Source organism: Heloderma suspectum, chromosome 1 (assembly GCF_057233095.1).
Source record: "Heloderma suspectum isolate Gila_16-S chromosome 1, 16-S_ref, whole genome shotgun sequence".
NCBI classification, from domain to species: domain Eukaryota; kingdom Metazoa; phylum Chordata; class Lepidosauria; order Squamata; family Helodermatidae; genus Heloderma; species Heloderma suspectum.
Window position 1 is genome coordinate 184,907,359 of NC_139458.1, and position 16,823 is coordinate 184,924,181.

General features: G+C 44.9%; 1 long non-coding RNA gene across 1 annotated transcript; it reads right to left on the reverse strand.

The window, feature by feature from the left end:
• Positions 1-11,249: 11,249 nt before the first annotated feature.
• On the reverse strand, positions 11,250-16,760 carry LOC146358483 (uncharacterized). The gene is made up of 3 exons (XR_014784620.1): positions 16,703-16,760; positions 15,708-15,880; positions 11,250-11,468 (listed from the first exon to the last, which is right to left on the reverse strand). It is a non-coding gene; the product is annotated as an uncharacterized LOC146358483 (long non-coding RNA).
• Between the last annotated feature and the right edge of the window lie 63 nt (positions 16,761-16,823).

Here is a 16,823-nt window from a genome sequence, read left to right on the forward strand (position 1 = left end):
AATACAGTAGCCACCAATCACCCACTAAAAGCATTTTACTTAGTTTAGTTTAGTTTATTTACAATATTTGTATACCACTTCAGTTCCAAAGACCTCAGAGTGGTGAACAACAAACAGGATAAAGAGTAAAAACCCCATGTTAAAATAATTTCAATTTTTTTAAAGAAACAGAGTTCTAATAAAACCAAGTTTAATAAACCACAGCCAGTCACTTGAGGAAGGCTTCCTGAAATGTTTTTAGGAGGCACCGAAAGCAACGCAACATTGGTGCCTGCCTGACCAATAAAGGCAGGGGATTCCACAGGAAAGGGGCCACCACACTGAAGGATCTTTACCTGGTGGACTCCAATTGGGCCATGGGTCCATGTGGAACCACCATGAACATGCCTTCTGATGACCTCAGTGACCAGGCAGGTTGGTAATGGAGAAAGCTCTCTCTCAGGTATCCTGGTCCCAAGTTGTTTAGGGCTTTGTACACTAGTACTAAAACCTTAAACCTGGCCTGGTAGCGAATAGGCAGCCAGTGCAGTTCCCTCAGCAAAGGAGTTGCGTGCTGAAAAGGGGCAGCTCCTGATAACAGCCGAGCTGCTACGTTCTGCACTAGCTCCAGCTTCCAGAGCAGCCTTAAGGCCAGGGCAGCGCCACATAGATCTCACTGCAGTAATCCAGTCTTGAGGTTACTAATGCCTGTACCACCATGGCCAAGCTATCCCTGTCCAGGAAAGGCCATAGCTGGTAAACCAGCTGAAACTGTTAAAAGGCACTCCGAGCCACTGCAGCCACTTGGGCTTCCAGTGACAGTGAGGGGGAGTACCCCCAGACTACGAACCTGAATTTTCAAGGGGAGTGCAACCTAGAACAGAACAGGCAATGAGCCTGTCTCCCAGACTTGGGAATCACTCACCCACAGGGCTTCTGCCTTGCCAGGATTCAGTTTCAGTTTACTGGCCCTCATCCAGCCCATTACTGAATTCAGGCACTGGTTCAGGACTTGCACAGCCTCTCCTGATTCAGATGTCACAGGGAGGTAGAGCTATGTGTGTCATCACCGTACTGATGACTTGGCTCCAAGTCCCCAATGACCACTCCCAGAGGCTTCATATAGATGTTAAACAACTTTGGGGACAAGAGGGTACCCTGCAGAACCCTGTAGCAAAATTGCCAAGGGGCCAAGGAATGATCACCCAGTGTTACTTTCTGAAATCGGCCCTGCAGGTAGGACCAGATACACTGTAACACAGTGTCTCCAATACCCATCCCAGGGAGTCGATCCAGGATACTATGGTCAATGGTATTAAAAGCTAATGAGAGGTTGCGAAGAATTAACAGGGTTGCACTCCCCCTGTCCCTCTTTCAATAAAGGTCATCCATCAGGGCAACCAAGGCTGACTCAGTCCTGTAACCAGATCAAAACCCAGACTGGAATGGGTCTAGATAATCAGTATCCTCCAAGAGTGCCTGCAGTTGCTACGTCACCACAACCCTCTCAAGTACCTTCCCTAGAAAAGGGGTATTTGCAACTGGGCAGTAGTTGTCTAATACCATTAGGTCAAGAGTGGGCTTCTTCAGGAGTGGTTCATAGAACTGTAGAATAGTAGGGTTGGAAGGGGCCTACAAGGCCATCGAGTCCAACCCACGGTTGCACTACTGCCTCCTTAATGACAGCAGGGACCACCCCTTCCTGAAGGGAAGCATCTGTCACTCCTTGAACCCACCCAGTCATACCCTCTCGGCTAGCTTTTATTAGCCAGGACAGGAGGGGTAGGGATCGAGAGGGCACGTGGTCAGTTGCATTGCTGCAAAAACCTTGTCCACATCATCAGGCTGCAGCAACTGAAACTGATCCCACAAAATCAGGCAGATGATGGCATCAGACACCTCGACTGGAACTGCACTAACAACAGCATCAAATTTGCTGCCGAGACAAGAGATTTTGTCTTCAAAGTGCGACGCAAAAAGGTCACACTGGGTCCTTGATGGGACCAGGGCCCCATTTGCTGGGGAAGGTGTTAACAGCCTCCAGACTGCCCGGAAGAACTCCTCTGGGTGGCTACGTGAGGACGCAATGTTGGCAGCACAATAAGCTTTCCTTGCTGCCCGCACTGCCATGGAATAGGCACCATTATTTGCGCCAGAGAGCATTTCATCACCTTCGCTTCAAGTCTTCCACCATTTGCACTCTAGGCAACGTCCAGCCTGCTTCATTGACGCAAGCTCCCCAGGATACCAAGGAGCTTGTCTCAAGTTAAAAATACGGGGGAAATGGTAGATTTCATTAAGGGCCTCCCTAAAAGCCCCAATTTCTGACCCCCACCAATTTGGCTAGATCATTTCCTCCTGTAGCTTTCTAAAAATAGTAGCTAACTAGTCAAAAGGATAGCTAGGGGAGAAATCCTGTGTCGACCCAGACAGTATCCAGAGGGACACAGGATTTTTCAGTTTCTTGGCTCCAAGGTTGGAAACAGGTCTCCGACCTCAGAGCCCAGAAACCGTGCTCCCTGCTCCCCCCTCCCATAGCCAGTGCAGTTCTGGCTACGTTCCCATGCTCAGAAACCGAGGGCAGAGTCAGGGAAAGGGGGCATTCGGGGGGAGGGGAGACTGGGTATTAGCCATATGATCCAGATGATCACCCCAGCCTCCTTCCCTCCCTCTCTGAAGTGCCACTGCTAGATGGACGAAATCCACCTAGTAGAAATGCAAGACAGCTGGAGAGCAGAGGCAGACATCGCCTCCATGCTCCAGCTACCCTGCACTGGATACTCCACTGACTGTCTTCATAGGATTGCACCTAAGTGGGCTATTACAGAAGGTTACATTCCCTCTTTGAGCAGCACTTGTCCCTCACAAACATTCTCCCCAGGTTCTCTAGGTTCATCTTTTACAACTTTCTTGTTGTTATAGTCCTGTTGATCATAGAATCATAGAACAGGAGACTTGGAAGGGGTCTATAAGACCATCGAGTCCAACCCCCTGCTCAGTGCAGGAATCCAAGTCAAAGCATCCCTGACAAGTGGCTGCCCAGCCTCATCTTGAATGCCTCCAGTGTGGGAGAGCCCACCACCTCCCTAGGTCATTGGTTCCACTGTCATATTGCTCTAACAGTCAGGACGTTTTTCTTGTTCAGCTGGAATCTGGCTTCCTGTAACTTGAGCCCATTATTCCGTGTCCTGCATTCTGGGATGAATCATTGTGCTTAGTTCAAAAGTATATACTTGATAGGGACTCATTTCAAAGTGTTTTTATGATGAAAGTCTTTGAGTTCATCCAGGAGCTAAAAAACACGTGTTTGCAGGATCAGTGATAAAAATAAGAGATATTTGGATCCTGTCCAGGGTTGTGTTAAGACAGCAGTCCCCATCTTCTCTCCTCCCTGCTCTCACGTACACACATTGTCAAATATTTTCTCCCGTAACTCAATCAGCCCTTGGGAAATCATCCTACACACAAGTGCTGCAACCCAAGCAATATGCAAAACGTTTATAGATTATTGCATTGAAAATATTTTGGGATTACAATTCAATCAGGTTTTTCATCAGACTGCTTCAGACTTCTTTGAGCTGGAAGTTTTGCATTACAAAAAATTCTACAAATTATAGTTTAGACTTCATGTGCATTCAGACAGAAAGATTTCTTGGAAATGCAGCAAAAGCCAGAGTTGAAGAAAAGGGATGAAAGCAGCTGAGGCAGGAGAACAAAAAAAATTCCCGCATGGCAGCAATTTTCAGTATGCAATTCAGTATCTGTATCCAGTGGTAACCTCAAAAACATTGGTCATGATCTCTGAGACAAGAAAGGATACAAATTATTACTATTATTTTCTTTTCATGATGCATATTCCTCCATCAAAATGGATTCATGGGCCCTATGACTCACTCACATCTGCTGTGCTTCTCAAAATGGAATCACCTTTTCAAATTCAAAACAGCTCTTTATGGATTTGTTCAGAGATTCAAAGACAGTCAGACCCTTTGCAAAGACAAGTCAACTCAATCAAGACTGAGCAATTGTCTCTGTTGTATAAAGGCTTTGACCTTGCTATGTAAACCCTTACCAATTTATGTTCATAATAGTGTGTGCCTTAAGTGACATAAAACACACACATATACCGCATGCTTATCTGTAGTTATATAAAAAGGCAGATACAGCAGTTTTCCAAATCAGTTTTCATTCACTCTGATGTAGACTAAAACAATAAACCTTATTTGTGACTAGATGTGTTTTGTTGTAAGAGTTGAAAAAATAGGTGAAGGATGGATTTTTTTCTCTCTCAAAAAGTTATCTCTGAAATTGTTAGGGATTTTTTGTACTTCAGTGTGACATTATAGCTTCTATCACTACATCTAAAACAGGGATCCCAGCCTTTTGGGGCTGGTGAGCATATCTGGAGTTTAGGGACAGTATCATGGACGCTCTCATAAAATGGCTGCCACAGGGCCTTCTCATTGACAAAATGGCTGCCAATATTTTATCATATTGATAAAAGATGTGCTCTGAATCTGCTGTAATACTGTCCATGACATTTCAAGAGAAGGAACTGCGTTGGCTCCAGACAAATGATTCCAATTATACTAGACTTCATCATCCCACAAAGGCAGTGGTAAATGTTGAAGTGCAGGCACTCATCATGACAATACCCAAAGCTGCCTCCCTCCCAGACTGCAGGCAGTTGTGTTGATCCAGATCAACAACCCAGTTCTAGTAGTTTTCATGTCCACCAGGAGCTGGTCTTTTGTAGTGCTAATGGGTCTTAATTGCCTGTTCAAGACCAAGCCACTCCAAAAGATTTTGCATGACAACAGGGAGCAATCTATTGAAGCTGGGAAAATGCATTTCCTCCAGCCACTGAGTGGACTGCAGCTAAGCTTAGAAGAAACATGGAAGCCTGAGGGAGGAGGAAGGGACTATGTGCTCCAGCTGCTGATTATTACTGTCCTTCTCTCTTGGTTTGTCTTCCCTTACTCTTCTACAGATACACAGTCCACCCCACACTTTGTTCCATGTCAGCTAGGAGGGAGACCTACCCACCCCATGGGTAGCATTACTTCTAGCATTACTAGAATGCTACCCTAGCATTACTTCTAGTCCTGGCGTAATGTGAGTATAGGATTGCTCTACCCACTACTAGCATATCCGCCGTTCAAAGTATAAGGACAGACTGTGAGGGATTTGGTTTTCCAGACAGGAAGTGAAAACAGTCCTGGTTCCAAGGCCCTCTTTGCTTTCTCCTGCACAAAGAAGGCTGACAAAATTCAAGCCATTGAAATGCTGTGTAAGTGTGCATACACAGAGACTTTGAAATCCCAAGACTGCATTTCTTTAAGGAAAAATTCAAATCCGCCATTTCACAGTGTTGGGGCAGCGGGAGCGGGGAGGGTATTTGTCCATGTAGTAGCGCCAGCACTGGCTTACAGAAATCCTCCAGGCCATTCATCAGGCTCTGCCCAGGTCTAATGAATGTTCAGTCGTCAATGAACTTTTAAAGCAAGACCAAAGAAACAAAACCCTGGACATGTGTCAGGTAGACTACTATTCAGTTTTGTCAAATGTCAGTCATTGAGATGCAGTATCTGGCTTTAAGTCCAGATCACACCACCAGCAGCTGTTCCTCCATGGAGTTGTTAATCTACTTGTCCCAGACATGCTCCTGGAACCTTGCCAGATCCATGGCAGACCGTTATGCTAATGGTGATGTTCCTAACATGGAGCTGACGCCATCAAGGGACATTACATCGGCTGTTGGTCGAGCCCAAGCGCAGGAACCCTGCTAGGGTGACTAGCTGGCAACCCCACATATTCCGTCTTTCCATTTCAGGATCTCCTCCATCTCAGATGCTGTTCAGTGAAGACTAGGGCTTTGCCACATGTGTTGTTTCTTTATTCTCAGGGAGTGGTAGGTGGAGACCCCTTTCCCACACTGTAACATGACCTGGCTTCAGCTGGCCTCATGATGGGACTCTGGGGGCAGGCAGCTCCATGGGCTGCCGAGTAGTGGCCCTTCCTCACCTTCCCTGGACTGTGAGGGAGCAGGCCTCTCCCAGTGCATGAGTGGGATGGGGGTCAGTTCTGGGGTCTATGAGGCATTCAGGAGGGGATGCGTGTTGAGGGATGATGGGATTAAGCCTGCTGGGAAGCTACCTGGCACGTCTGGCCTACCAGGCAACATAGAGAAGGGGGGATGGTCACATGGGTTGCTGGGGAAGTGGACCAAAAGGGCTGGTTGGCCCATGCAGGCAATGCTGCTGATTGGTGCAGCTGTTCTTGGGTGTGAGGGCCCCTCCCATTTTCCTGAAACTATGGGGTTCAGACCAGGCACTCCCTGAATGTGTGATATGAACTGTTCCACCAGCCTCCTGCAACTCCTGTGCATCAAGTCCGTTTCTGCAGACGTCCTCCTGTTCCTATCTCCAAGCCCGTGCTGATTCGGTTGGAGGTTTTGTGTGTGTGGTAAAACAGAAAAAAAAATATGTATGCATTTTTGTGCATGTTTTTAAGATGGATCCATTCCCTCATTGACTGATGCGTGCTTGTGCACATTTAAGATGCGTATGTGGTGTTTTTGTACAATTTTTAAATGCACGAGTGTTGTCGGACAAAACAAAAAATCTTTTGCGTAATGTACTGCAAACCTGGAAATTTACAGATTTCTGACAGCAAATGGTGCTCCTTTCTGTGTTCAGTTCTGGGAGGTGTGGATTGTATATATCCATTAAAAAACCTCAATGGAGTGACTTTTTCACTCATCTCCATCTATGACCAGAGAAGGTGTTGGGGCAGCGGGCAAGACAAACGCTGCGTTATGCGTGCAATGCCTGTCTGCTGCTATGGCTGAGTGGTTACGGAACTGCTCTGTGGGGTTTGTAGAGTGGGTTCAAATCCCTTCTCCTTTCCCCCGACAGGCCTTCCCCCCTCCGCCCAGGATTGCAAAAGGTAAGTGGGAGCATTTCTTATCCCCTTTTCTTCTGGTGGGGCTTGAACCCCTCCCTCATCCTTCCACCCCCGTGTCCTCTATGGAGCGAGAAACTGGAGGCTACTGGTGCTGCCAGCCTGTGGCTATAGGCTTCTCCACATGGGGCTTTTATCCTGCGATTGAGATTGGTTCCTCATGGAAGTTTGTGGGCCCTTAACATGACGTTGTCAACCTCCAGCGCCTCTCTTGTACTTTTCAAACATTTCCGTGGCTTAATTTGAAATTGAAATAATGAGGTAATTGAAAGATCCAGTTTCAGTTTGTGCGTGTAAAGAGGAGGTGGTGCTATAACAGCAGCACCATCTAGTGGCTGTATAATGAAACATATAGAATTTGCAGATAAAGCCAATCGCCTGGAGAAAAAAACCCATGAAGTGTGTGTGAGGGAGTCGATCTTAATCCCACAAAGAATCTGGAAACAGAAGCCTTGGTAAAGCTGTGGGATAAAAAACCTGATGTGGAGAAGCCCTAGGTCCACCCTGTTTGGGTGTCCTGGCCACTGCCTATAGGGATGTGAGTAGTAAAGGAGAGTGGCCCACGTCAAACTCTAAACCACGCCCCGTTTGCAAAGGTGACAAGTTGCGCCGCCCCCCGTTGAGACGGGAAGTCCCGCCCCAGCCGGAAGCCCCACATATGACCTTCAGGGTCACCTGACAGGGGTCATGTGACCCCTCTACAAACTCGCCATGCCACTGTGGACCCATAGGAATTGGTTTTAGAGCCCTAGGGGGCACAGGCGCGGAAATGGCCCATGGTGCCATTTCCAAGCCACGCCCGGAGTGGTCCTGTGGGGGTCATGTGACCCCTCTACGAACTCGCCACACCGCCATGGACCAATAGGGATTAGTTTTAGAGCCCTAGCGGGTACGGGTGCAGAAATGGCCCGCGGGGCCTTTTCCAAGCCACGCCCGGAGTGGTCCTGCGGGGGTCATGTGACCCCTCTACGAACTCGCCACGCCACCATGGACCAATAGGGATTGGTTTTAGAGCCCTAGTGGGTACGGGTGCAGAAATGGCCCACGGGGCCTTTTCCAAGCTGCGCCCGGAGTGGTCCTGCGGGGTCATGTGACCCCTCTACGAACTCGCCACGCCACCGTGGACCAATAGGAAGAGGTCTTAGAGCCTAGCCCTGTAAGGTCACACCCCGCAACCCCACTGACCAATAGGGACCGCCTTGCCCCCAGAAAAACAGCCTTTTATCATGCCCAGACACGTTTTCTGCACAGAGAACATGGCACAGCCAAGCACCTCTCCAGGGCCATCTGGTATTCTGCCACCAGCTGCAGGACGTGACCCCCGAAAACGGTATATTAGTACCAGTTCTGATGACTCTGCTTTTCCACCACCTAAACTTCTACGCGAGGAGGAGGCCGAGGTTTCCCAAATGTGGCAGAACATGTTGGAAGCCATTTCACTAGAGAACATTGTAGCACAGGTAAGATTTCAATGTTTCTATCTATGTGTATGAATGGATAGTTGGAGGGGATATTTTATGGTGGTTTCCGAAGTTTGCAAAAGGGTTACAGGCAGGATACAGCTTCATAATAGATTGTACCATTTTTTCAGGACCCCTGTGTGAATAATGTTGGTGCAGAAGGTCTTGGAAAAACTGCTGAAATTAAAACAGAGGGGCCATCACTGGTGGCATTATGGAAGATGGCCTCAATAGGAAACTTTCAAATACAGGTACGTGTGATTATTTGTAGCATCGTTATTAAAGACATGCTGTGTGTGTGTTTAGGAGACACCAAAAGTATTTTCTTAATTTTGTTTTTTAGGGTTCTGCTGATCTGTCAACGGGGCAGCCAGGCCATGTCATCCTGAAAAGTATTCTAGGCCTGGAAGCAGATGAAACAACCTTTAGCTCACCCAGAAAGCGCCACAAAGCAATGCAATGCATTGTCAGAGCCACTGTTTTTGGAATTCTGAAGCACTGCTTAATTGAATATCTACATGATACATGTATTGGATGTATAATCGATGCACCAGGACAATCCTCACATGAATGCGTATCTTGGCCAAAGAGTGTCATCTCTAGAAAGCTGAGAATTTTATGTGGGAAAATATGTTTTAAAAGTATACTGCATATTATTACGTTAATCGGATATAGCGAAAACTGCCTCGAGATCACAAAAGATTGTGTTAACAAAATGTTGATACTGGTGACTAAAATTGGGCGTTCACACAGAGCTCTGAAACTGCTGGATAAAACCCTGAAAAATACCGACCATGTATTTTTAAATCATGTAATGAAAGTGATTAGAAACAGGTCCTATAAATATTTTCTTACATCTGTAAAGCAAAACTCTGAATAAAGTGGCTCATGTGAAAACTGCTGCATTTTTTGTTTTGTTTTGTCAGAATTGTTTTTGAAAGAATCATTAAACATAGAAATCACAAGGGCTGCAACCTTCAAGAGTCTTTAAAAAGTAAAACACTCCTTAAGCGCTACCTATATTTTGTAAAAAATACCCTAGCTAGCCCCCCAAAACCTATGATCACCCCCCCCCCCGTAAAGTGACTTTTGAGATGAAGAAGACACAGATCAAGCAAAGGAGTCCACAGAATATCAGGATCCAACCACAACGTTCCCGTGTTGTTAGAAAGTTTTGTTCTTTCTGCAGAGCACTTGTGTCTTATGTTTAAAACCTACTATAAGCCTACCTGCAATTGAGCCATCACCCTAGACAATTTAAAAATGCTGCTAGGTTTCCTAAAAACTATGCTCACCCCTGTAAATGATTGTGTAGCATTAATTTCCATTTTTGAGATGGGTCCTGAAACCCCATTACGTGCTTTGGGCATGGGTGTTGCTAAATTTTAGGAATCAGCTTTTATCACTAGCTGCCTATACAGGGCAGAGGGCTGGTCCCGAAAAGATTCATACTGCATGTCTTCAGATACATGGGTCCTGAAACCGCATTACGTGTTTTTTGAGTAGGACGTTTCTAAATTTCAGTGTTGCGAAAACAACCAGTGTTCTAATCTAATCTTTACACGTTGATATGTAGGGGAAAACTATTCCCTCCTTTTCTTTTTAAATTATTATATTTTATTTTTGTCAGAATCATTTTTGAAAGAATCATTAAACATAGAGAGCACAAGGGCTGCAAGTAAAACCTTCAAGAGTCTTTAAAAAGTAAATTATTCCTTAAGTGCCACATAGATTCTGTAAAAATCCTACATGGCATGCCCTTTAGAAGGGGGGGGGGCAATGGTCTAGTCCTCTCACATTTGCTGTTAGCAGCTTGGTAAAAAAAAAAAAAGCATTAATGTAAACATCTGATATTGGAGAGAGGGAAAAAAACACAATAACTGTCTTTAAAATGATGGATACATAGGTATCCATTTTTTTTAAATAAACATGATGGGGTGGTAGGGGACCCCCCCCCCGACTTTCTGCATTTATATGCAGGGGGAAACTATTTCCTTTTTAATATTTTATTTTTGTCAGAATCATTTTTGAAAGAATCAACTTCTATCACTAGTTTTCAATACAGGTCAGAGGGCTGGTCCCGAAAAGGCTCATGCTGCATTCTCCAGATGGGGGCAGTGTAGATTACAGGGGACCTGAAACCCCATTTTGTTTTTGAGTAGGTGGTACTAACTTTTAGTGATGGGTTGGAGGCCAACCTTAGGGGCGGGGGGATCCTTAACTTTATCCAATCACAGTACCTGAATTCACACAATAGGACTAGCGCTGATAAAAAGAGCCCGCACTTCTCTGTGTCTTTACACCCCCAAACCTGAAGGGTGAGGACCTGGAAGCCTACTTACATGTGAGTATACCTTAACTCTTTTTCCTTCTGCCAGCTAAATAAATATTTAGTGCAGATAAACTAAAATAAAATGCAATACAGTTTATGCTTCTTTTCCCAATTTATCCCCGCAGAAAAACTAAAACACCCTTCAATATTCTAAAGGAGGAGCAGTATGCCTGCAGGCAAGTTCATTTTATTTATTTTTATATATATATATATATATATATATATATATATATATATATATATTTTCATTCATTCATTCATTCCTTTCTGGGGTTGTTATATTGAAAAAAAAAAGGCTCTTTCTCTAAAACTTGTCTATTTTTTTCTTCTTATCCATAGAACAATCCCCAAAAGCAGTCTTGATGTCACAGGTCTATCAAGAAGGCATGTATTTTCTAGTTAATTTGTATGTTTTAAGGGGGGGGCTTGTGTGTGTGTATGGGGGGGGGGAACCACCTGCTGCTATCCACCTGCAGCTATTGGTAAAAATGAATCTGCATGACCAGGGAGCACCAGTAGGTTAACCATTTTTCTTTATTATTATTATTATTTTTTATGCTTTCAAATATATATATTTACATTCAGAGCTACTGCTGCAATCTCTATGCATAGAACAACAGCCATTTTAGGGAAAAATAGTGCATGCAAGCAGCTTTGATTTTTGTCTTCACATTGAAGGAATGTGTAGGAATCCAGGCGTTTCTATCTTCAAATGTCCTTACAAATCCTTTTTCCTGCAATAAATAGAAAATAGTAGCTTCATCAGGCCGTATTTTTATGGAAGGTAAAACACTATGTAAAACACTAAAGCAAGACCAAAGAAACAAAACCCTGGACATGTGTCAGGTAGACTACTATTCAGTTTTGTTAAATGTCAGTCATTGAGATGCAGTATCTGGCTTTAAGTCCAGATCACACATTTAAAGACAATGTGTGAGGTTAATTGCAGCAAAGTTTGTTCTTAAGTTTCAGTTGCATTGGAGTGTTTTAGGGCTATCATCTTCTGCATTCTTTCCACAGTATCCTCCTTCAGATTTCTGTTGCAAACCCCTATCCAATGTGATCTTTATTACCTCTGCTCTCCTGAAGATAGCCAAAACAAAACAACTCTTTCTTGCCAATACCAAGGATGACCTATAAAACAAGTATGTGGTCATTGTTTCTTCTCTGCAGTATCTTGCCCTGAAGTAAGGTGCATTATTGGTGCATTAGAACAGCTGCTGAGACAATCTTTTTCCAATACTTTCTTACAAGTCAATAGTTCTAAATATATGACCCTACTAACATCCTGCCTCAGACTTAAAAGACAGGGAAGCCCACTTCAGACAAAACCTGTCCCCGCTTCTGCGTATGTGAATTCTGTGGCAGACACATTCAGAGCTTCTCCACACCAGGCTTTTCATCCTGCAACTTTACCATGGCTTCTGCTTCCAGATTCTTTGCGGGATTAAGATCAGCTCACATACACTTCCTCTTTTTGGGGGGGCCTGCAAGTTCTGTATGTTTCATTATACAGCCACTGGTTGGCACTGCTGTTATAGCACAATTCCCTCTTTACACGGACAAATTCATGGTTTTTTTAACCTCATTATCTCAGTTTCAAATAAAGCCACGGAAATGGTCAGAAAGCACAGGAGAGGTGCTGGAGGTTGACAATGTTGTGTGCAGGACCCACAAACTTCTGTGATTAACCAATCTTAATAGCAGGATAAAAGCCCCATGTGGAGAAGCCCTTAGACTCACTGACCTGGTTCATGTGACACGGCTGAGTCACTGTATGGGTTACTTAGTCCATGATGAGCCAGGCACATGTGGCCACTGTTTTCACTATGCAACCCGATTGGGACAATCAGGGGTTGTGCTGTGTTGTGCAAACCCACCCATCGTGGGTTATTCAAGGATTAAACCCTCGATTAGCAGTAGGTAACTCATGATGACCACTGGCTCTCCCTATATGTGTAATTGTGCTTTGAAGTTTTATTGACATTATTCTGACACTTTGGCTCAAGAATCCATTTTGTTCCAGAAAATTCAGCAGAGCCACAGGCATGGAAAACTGCCAGGAATGACATAAACTTGCATGCATGTTTCCTCCATTGACTATATTAAAAGGAGTTGCTCCCATGAAACTATGGAAATATGCAAATGCCTACCTGAGTGCTGAGTTATGGCTTAGCCAGCTAACCCAGAGAGGCGCCTTTGAATTGGCCAATCCAGACCTTAGGTGGGAAGTATGGTCAATCCTGAAGCATTCCTACTCACCAGACAAGTCAACATATATTTAGACATCACCAGAGCACCCTTTGTGATACTGTTGTGTGTGTGTTTTTTAAATACCAGTAGGAAATTATCTTCTAGCATGCAGCTCTCACCCTGCACAGCCAGTTAGATTTAACTAAATCAAGTGGCAATGAATCTCCCTGAACATTCTTTTCATTAAAAAGGTAAAGGTGTCCCCAACCAGTCGTGTCCAACTCTAGGGTGCGGTGCTCATCCCCATTTCTAAGCCGAAGAGCCAGCGCTGTCCGAAGACGCTTCCATGGTCATGTGGCCGGCATGACTGAACACCGAGGTGCACGGAACGCTGTTACCTTTCCCGCCGAGGCGGTACCTATTTATCTACTTGCAATTTCTTGCTTTCAAACTGCTAGGTTGGCAGAAGCTGGGACTGAAGACGGGAGCTCACTCCGTCACGCAGCACTCGGGTCTCGAACTGCTGTCCTGCCGACCTTCCAGTCTGCAGTTCAGCGTCTTAACCACTAAGCCACCGTGGCCCCATAATTCTTTTCATTACCCGGAATCAATTGATTGTTCCCTTTGTTCTGCCGCATCCTGAATCCAGTCTCAAAGCCATCAAGTCCTTGTTCTGAAACCCTGAACTGCTTCCTCAAGTTGGGGGCTTGAGGCTCATTCTTTTTGCTTGGGCATCCCTCACATTTTTAGGCTTAGCTCAGCTCTAAGACTATCCTGGGCTGGACTTGCTCTCCAAGGCCGTGTTTCCACGACAATGGAAGGGTGAAGCAAACGAAGGAATACTGGATTTTTCATGGAATTGGCATGGCTACGCACAGGGCTCCACAAAGGACCGCACCGCACCATTATAAGTCACTGAGGTGGAAGGACTGGAAGTGAATGTAATCAGACTGGCAGGGGGTGCTCAACCAATAAGAGAGGCTCCCCGCTCCAGGCTCTACTCCTTGTAATGGCAATCTCACATTTATTCAGGGGTACATGCTAATGCGGACGCCTAGTATTTAGAGGGAAAGGGGAAAAAAAAAAAGCCTCATTGATCACAACAGAAGTTACTCCCCTGAGAAGACTTCCAGGACCTATGCCCGATTCTGCCCATTTTTTTCCCCTTTCCCTCTAAATACTAGGCGTCCGCATTAGCATGTACCCCTGAATAAATGTGCTATCATGTGATACTGCAAACGTGTGATAGTGCATTTTCGGGAACAAACCTCATTGACTACAACAGAAGATCGCAAGAACCCTTGAACTAATGATCTATCACATGATAGCGCAAATGCATGTTTGTGCCATTTCGCGATTGAGTGATAGTGAGATACTGACATAGAGGGTATGTGTATTGATGAAGATCTATGCAATGGAATTGATGGAAAATAGGGAGGGAAAGGGTTGGGTCAGTGAGGGCATGGGCAGGTGAGTGACACACCTCCATGGGCAGGGCTACAAGCCCCCTCGGGCTGGACTATGACAAAAAATGTGTGTGTGTGTGTGTGTGTAAGGAAAAGACTCATAGCTGAACCTGCACACAGTTCAGTGGTATGCATATTCATCAGTCAAATTGCAAAGGGATGAAGCCAGGCTCATCCTGTGATCAGGAATGTGCTGCAAATTCTCCTTCTATATTACATCTGTATATATTACACCCTTTGTCATAGAATCCTGTGAGAATTGTTGAGTAGTTGACTGACTAGTAAAAATAAAAGAAACATTGATAAATATGTTCTGTGTACAGATGGTAGTCAGCATTCAATCATTTGTCATTCTTTGGCTGTTAGGGTACAAACATGTCCTGCTCCTGTTGGTCTTAACAGCAACCTGACATGCAAAAATGAAGTTTTCCCCATCACTCTCTCTGCCACAAAAACCTTTATTATATTTCTGTAAGGCTGCTGTTAAAGGCACAGGAGCGGGGTAGGGTGGGAGAGTGGCAGCCTTATTGGGTGCATTCTTAAGCCTGTTACTTCCCTGGGAGCAGTAAGACCCACTGAATTCAACATGACTTGCTTCTGATGAGATAGAGAGAGAGAGAGAGAGAGAGAGGTATAATTGCATTCTAAATATACTTGGATGTCAGTGCCTTTGAAATCAAATGGACTTTCTTCCAAGTAAATATCATTAGGAATTGGGCTGATTAAACTAAAAACTAAGTATTCTTTTTTGCAGGAGTTCCCCATTAATTTCCCCAATGTAGGGAGAAACATACCTGGGTTTTGTTGCCCACGTATGTACTCAGATGCAAACTTATTGGAAGCTGCTGTTGCTACCTGATTGAGGGAGGGTTGTTAGCTCTTGGCCTATAACTTTAATCTCGGTTTCCCCTCCATGGTGCATATAATTGCAAGCTCTGGCTAGACCCTGAGAGTAGTAGGCTCACACCATTGGAAATGGAACTCCTACATCATAACAAGTAGCATGGATAAGAGAATTTAACCCTGCACTGCTTTTTACATTACAACGCTGCAATGACAGGCTAAGCAGCACCTGACAAAACTCCCCCTCTTCTGCAACTTTTAAAGTTATAGAAGTTTTCTCAAGGCCTGGACCTAGAAGCTGTAATGATGGCCCATCCCTCACTTATCTGCATGGGGTGCTTTATCCATACACACCCAGCTTAGGTCCCTGGAAGAACATATGGGGAATCTGAGAATTCAAATATTTTAAAGGACATAAGAAGACCTTACTAATTCCAAGCAAAGGATCATCTAGTCTAGCAGTCTGCCTACCTGACGCCTCCAGGAAACCTCAGTTAGGGTCTGAAGGCAATAACTTCTCCTGCTGTTGCACACTGCCACTGAACACGGAGTTCCATATAGCCATCATGACCAATAGGTCTGAATAGATCTATCCTCCATGGATTTGCTTCTTTTTCTCTTCCCTTCCCATTCCTTTTTCATCACTTAAAAAAAGACAAAGATTGTAAGTCTGAGGACAGGGCCTGTGTTAATTTTCCTATTCTACCTACATTAGGGGTCCCCCAACATATTTGGGTCAGTGGGCACATTTGGAATTTTGAGAGTTGCAGGCATTCTCACAAAATAGTTGCCATGGGCAGGGGGGGCTTTCCCATTCATCAAATGGCGACCATGGTGGCCATGGCCAGTCACAAAACACTGATCTCCCAGGAAGTAAACTGGTGAGACTAAAAGAAAAGTAGTCTACCAAAGAACCTAAGGCCACAAAACACTGATCTCCCAGAAAGTAAACTGGTGAGACTAAAAGAAAAGTAATCTACCAAAGAACCTAACGCCACAAAACACTGATCTCCCAGAAAGTAAACTGGTGAGACTAAAAGAAAAGTAGTCTACCAAAGAACCTAAGGACAAGGCAAGGGTGGAGGTCTGAATTCTAAAACACAAAACTTTGAACCCAAATAATGATGGCGCTGGAGGGCAACCCTTTGCTATGCAGCATGGCGACCTCCCAGTTTTTTTTTAATATATATATATATATATATATATATAATATTGAGAAATAAAATAAAAATTGGGAAAGGCAAGGAGCCTGGCAGGTGCGAAGGGAGATCTCCATGGTCACATTGGTGCCTGTGGGCACCATATTGAACACTGGAGAGCCCTGTAGGTATTTTAGGTGACTAATAATACCTCCAATAATAAATTATTCGGTCAGATATTGGTAACTATTTAAAATAATTAAGTAGTAGTAGTAGTAATATAATAATAATAATAATAATTCTGAGTTAAGAGCGAGAGGCGCCTACCGCCCGCCCGCACGGCGAGAGGCTCCCGCGCGTCGGAAGCGGCGCCCGCAGGCGGCGCGGCGGGAGAGCAGCTGCGGAGGGAGCGTTAGGGCTTTGCGCGTCGCCCGCCGGCTGACACCCC